Source organism: Scyliorhinus canicula, chromosome 17 (assembly GCF_902713615.1).
Source record: "Scyliorhinus canicula chromosome 17, sScyCan1.1, whole genome shotgun sequence".
In the NCBI taxonomy this organism is placed as follows: Eukaryota; Metazoa; Chordata; class Chondrichthyes; order Carcharhiniformes; family Scyliorhinidae; genus Scyliorhinus; species Scyliorhinus canicula.
In genome coordinates this window covers 103,469,525-103,474,388 of record NC_052162.1, presented here as the reverse complement: position 1 = coordinate 103,474,388, position 4,864 = coordinate 103,469,525, and the positions used below count along the sequence as shown (strand labels likewise).

The window sequence follows — 4,864 nt, the reverse complement described above, 5'->3', positions numbered from 1 at the left end:
CTGTTGATTTGCGTAAAGGTTCCTGCAGCGCCACCTCTGTTAATAACTGTCGCTGTTATTAACATTAACAGAAGCCACATTTCAGACGGGAAACAAACCCCTCCATGATTCTTTCTTCCCCGTCTCCGCAGTGCGTAAGAGAGGGACAAGCAGCAGGATTTTACCCGAACTCTCCATTAACCCGCTGCCAGCAGAAAGCAGCTTCAACAGCGGTTACTGCCCATCCCGGGAGTCCAACCAGGAGCAAACCTCCCAATACACCGAGCACAGCTTCAGAAACACGCAGGTAGATGATATCCCGCTCACTGAACCTCCGAGCAGTACTGACACAATCCCCGAGGGAGTGAAACTTCCTTTGAGCCGGGAAACCTCCGCTGATACAACTTGTGGAAACTTGCTGCCCATGAACGTTTTTCTCGTGTGAATGGGAGCAAAATGGAGGGAGCAACACAACTGCCGCACACAGTCCCCTCAACATTTTTATTTTATCGCCTCCTTAATGTTTGTCAGACACCGCGGACACCCTCAGTTTTGAATTTGAGCTGTCTCCAAAATATAAAGCTTATCTGGCAGCGGTGGGATTCGAACCCACGCCCCCGAAGAGACTGGAGCCTTAATCCAGCGCCTTAGACCGCTCGGCCACGCTACCACGCTGAACACAACGCTCCTCAAGTCCTTTACTGTTATTGTTAATGAATAGATCGGAATCGCTGGCGTTCGAACAGATCATTGCAAAGCTCGATCCTGCACAGTCAGTGTATCAGACCACACTGAACTGTGTAGCAAACAGGAATCATCTCCAGTCAGAAACACAATGAGCTACAGTGAAGGGGCGGCACCATTCAAACTGCCCTTAACCTTGTCCGGTTCCCAATCTCCTGCCAGAAATTACAAGAAAACTTCCTGTTGAACTTCTTCAGAAAGGCAGGGCACAAGGCGAGACTGAGATTTCTGTGTTCACCCGAGAAATATTTGATATTCGTATTCATGGTTTGGACGAGAGCAGTAAATGTTGACGCAGTGTTGATGCAGAGAGCCGGAAACACAAATCTGACTGCACAACATGTTGGAAACACTCAGTGGGTCAAATAGCTTCTTTGGAGAGGGAAACAGTGAATGTTTCAGGTCACTGGTCTTTTGTCCAAACAGGAAGAATTTAGAAATGTAATAGTTTACAAACAAGCACAGGACCAGGGAAAAGAGAGGGGGAGTGGAATCACAGAGTAATAGAATCCGACAGCACTGAAAAGGCCTTTCGGACCATCACGTCTGTGCCGGGTTCAAACAACCATTGTTCCAACCCTATTTTCCAACACTTGGCCTATAACTTTGGGATCGCAAGTGCACATCTGAATACTTTATAAATGTTTCTGCCTCCAGTTCCCTTTCAGGCAGAGTTCCAAACTCCCAGCACCCTTGACGTAAAAACGTTTTTCCCCACACCCCCTCTAAACCAGGGACTGAATTCTTCAAAAATGGGGCTGCATGGGCAGCATGGTGGCCTAGTGGTTAGCACAGCTGCCTCACGGCGCTGAAGTCCTAGGTTCGATCCCGGCTCTGGGTCACTGTCTGTGTGGAGTTTGCACATTCTCCTGTGTCTGCCAGGGTTTCACCCCCACAAATGTGCAGAGTAGGTGGATTGGCCATGCTAAATTGCCCCTTAATTAGAAAAAATAATTGGGTAATCTAAATTTATAAAAAAAATGGGGCTATTTCCCCACGGTGGCGTAAAAACTCTGGTGTTTCACTCCCAGACTTACTTGAAAAATATGAAAGAGCCTGAAGGTACCCGGGGAGCTTCACACAGCTTTGGCTGTGACTATGGGCCCCTGCACTTCCGGTTCCGACTCCGCGCATGCGCACGGCGGCAGCCGCACCGAACGTGATGGCGGACTCGAACTATGTCGCAGGGAACTCGGCCATTCGGGATCAGAGTATTGCTGGGAGGATGTCTGGCAATGGCCCCCCAGCTGCGTGTCATGATTTGCGGCGAGTGATTCTCCGGGGATGGAGAATCGTGGGAGTGGCGCCAGGCTCGGTTCGTGCGTAAAAGTCGATTCTCTGCCCCCACGCAAAACGTGAGTTCGGTGTGGGGCTGCGGAGAATCCAGCCCCTTCCTTACCTTAAATCAATACCTTGGTCCTTGATCCCTCCACCAAGGGAAAACGTTTTTTCCTGTCCACTCTATTTTAGCCCCTCATAATTTTATACATCTCAACTATGTCACCCCTCAGTCTCCTTTGCTCCAAGGAAAACAATCCAATCTCTCTTGATAAGTAAAACTGTCCAGCCCAGGCAAAATCCTTGTAAATCCCCTCTGTACCCTTTCCTGTGCTATCACATCCCTCCTATAATGTGGATTCCTGAACTGCACATAATGCTGTAGCAGTGGCCTAAAAATGTTTTATACTGTTCCAGCATAACCTCCGTGCTTTTAAACGCTACGCCTTGGCTAATAAAAGCAAATATACCATAGAACAAAGAACAAAGAAAATTGCAGCACAGGAACAGGCCCTTCGGCCCTCCCAGCCTGCGCCGATCCACATCCTTTATCTAAACTTGTCTCCTATTGTCTACCCCGCTCCAAGAAGACCCTCTTCACCCTCGGGGTCCCATGCGCCCAAACAAAGCTCATGATGCTGCTGGTCACCCTTCTCAAAAAGGCCCTAGGGATAAAGATGGGCAAACACTGGAAGAGGAACAAGAACCTCGGGAGAACCGTCATTTTGACGGATTGCACTCTTGCACATTCTATATGCCTCTCGGGCTTCTGCTGTTTTGAGCCCTCTATATCTGCCATAAGTCTCAATTTTTCTCCTGATCCAATGCTGTATATCCCTCGATATCCAGGGTTCACTGGATTTGTTGGTCCCACCCTTTTTCTTGATTGGAATATGTTGGCCCGGTACTCTCCTTATTTACTTCTTGAATGTGTCCCATTGTTCTGTTACAGATTTATCTAAAGTGTCTGCTCCCAGTCCACTCTGGCCAAATCATATCTGATCTTATTAAAAACGATTTCCTCCAGTTTAGAAATGAAACAAAATGTTAATTAGTCATTTTTAAGAGATATTATGCAATTTTATGCAATGTGGGTCTCGCAATCATGGCAGCATTTGTTGACAATCCCTATTTCCCTTGCTCTTGAAATAAACAGCCTGCTAGGTCATTTAAGAGGGCAGTTAAGAGTCAACCACATTGCTTTAGGATTGATGTCTCATGTAGGCCAGACGAGGAAGACTGGCAGATTTTGAAAAAGGGTCGACAGAAGATAAGAACTGCGCCATGACCACTCAAACCTTATCTTGCACCATTATCTCTCTGCAACCTATCACTGTCCTTCTCTTTCTGCCTCTGTATTTGTTCTCCACCTGTTGCGCATGTTACATTTTCAGCTTTTCTGCAAAACCCCGACTCTCATTGCACTCAGGAAGTAATTCCGGTTTGTTTTAAAAGTTTTCATAAGCACAATAAATTAAACTCCATATAATTCCTAATCCCCACTCTCACCTTCACAAACTGCCTTGTCTGCCAGAAGTCCCAAATCCCAATTTGTACCTACCCCGGAGTAAGCCTCACATCAAGGCAATGCAAAATCACAATTTCACCACCTGTGCCTTGCCGTATGGGGGCAGCAGGGTAGCATGGTGGTTAGCATAAATGCTTCACAGCTCCAGGGTCCCAGGTTCGATTCCCGGCTGGGTCACTGTCTGTGTGAAGTCTGCACGTCCTCCCCCTGTGTGCGTGGGTTTCCTCCGGGTGCTCCGGTTTCCTCCCACAGTCCAAAGATGTGCGGGTTAGGTGGATTGGCCATGCTAAATTGCCCGTAGTGTCCTAATAAAAAGTAAGGTTAAGGGGGGGGTTGTTGGGTTACGGGTATAGGGTGGATGCGTGGGTTAGAGTAGGGTGATCATGGCTCGGCACAACATTGAGGGCCGAGGGGCCTGTTCTGTGCTGTACTGTTCTATGTATCAATGTTATTATGATGCCCTTGGAGGTGCAGGAGGCAGAAGTGGTGGTGGCTACGGACACAGAGAAGGCTTTTGATCTGGTTGAATGGGTGTATTTATTGGAGGAGATGGGCCAGTTCGGGTTAGGCAGGGCTTTGTCGATTGGGTTCGGCTGATGTACAGGGCGCTGGTGGCTAGTGTCCGGACGGCCAGATGTGCGATTGCACTTCACAGCCTTGTTTTGTGGAAGTACAATTCAGCTGAAAACCTTAGCCATGCAGCAGAGAAGTTGATCTACCATTAGAATCATAAAATGACATTCGTCCCAACTTTTGTATCTTTCTCCATATCTCATTCAAAACCTGGGGAAGTGTAAATGTCACACGGCTGTGAAATAATCTAACTTGTTATTATTTCACAACAACCAGTAATGAGGCAACTTTTCCTCACACTGAGAGGGTTTTATTAATGTTTTTGCCATATTTCAAACTGGGACTTTAGCGTGTGGTGCAAACACATAGGCCAGGAATCGCTGACCCGGCGCCAGCTTCCCCATTCTTCGGCGCACGTTTTGGGCGCCCGCGGAATCGCCACCATGCCGGTCAGGGGCTGTTGACAGCACCCACCCCCCAACCCCGCTGATTCTCCGGTCCCCGATGGGCCAAGTGGCCAAGGAGTTTGGCCGAGTCCCGTCGGCTTGGGTTACTCAGGTCCCACACGGCAGGATCTGGAAAGTGAGTGTGCGGGGGCTGTCCTGGAGGGGGAGGCGGGGGAATCTGATGCCGTGGGGGGTGGAGCCCACGGTGACCTGGCCCGCGATCGGGGGTTACCGATCAGCGGGTGGGCGCGTTCCATGGGGGCCTACTTTACTCCTCACCGGGCCCCTGTAGGGCTCCGCCATATTGCCCAGGGGC

The 4,864-nt window shown here is 49.1% G+C and overlaps 1 non-coding gene across 1 annotated transcript; it reads right to left on the bottom strand.

The window, feature by feature from the left end:
- Positions 1-567: 567 nt before the first annotated feature.
- Positions 568-649, bottom strand: trnal-aag. Its single transcript has one exon. It is a non-coding gene; the product is annotated as a tRNA-Leu (tRNA).
- Positions 650-4,864: the final 4,215 nt, after the last annotated feature.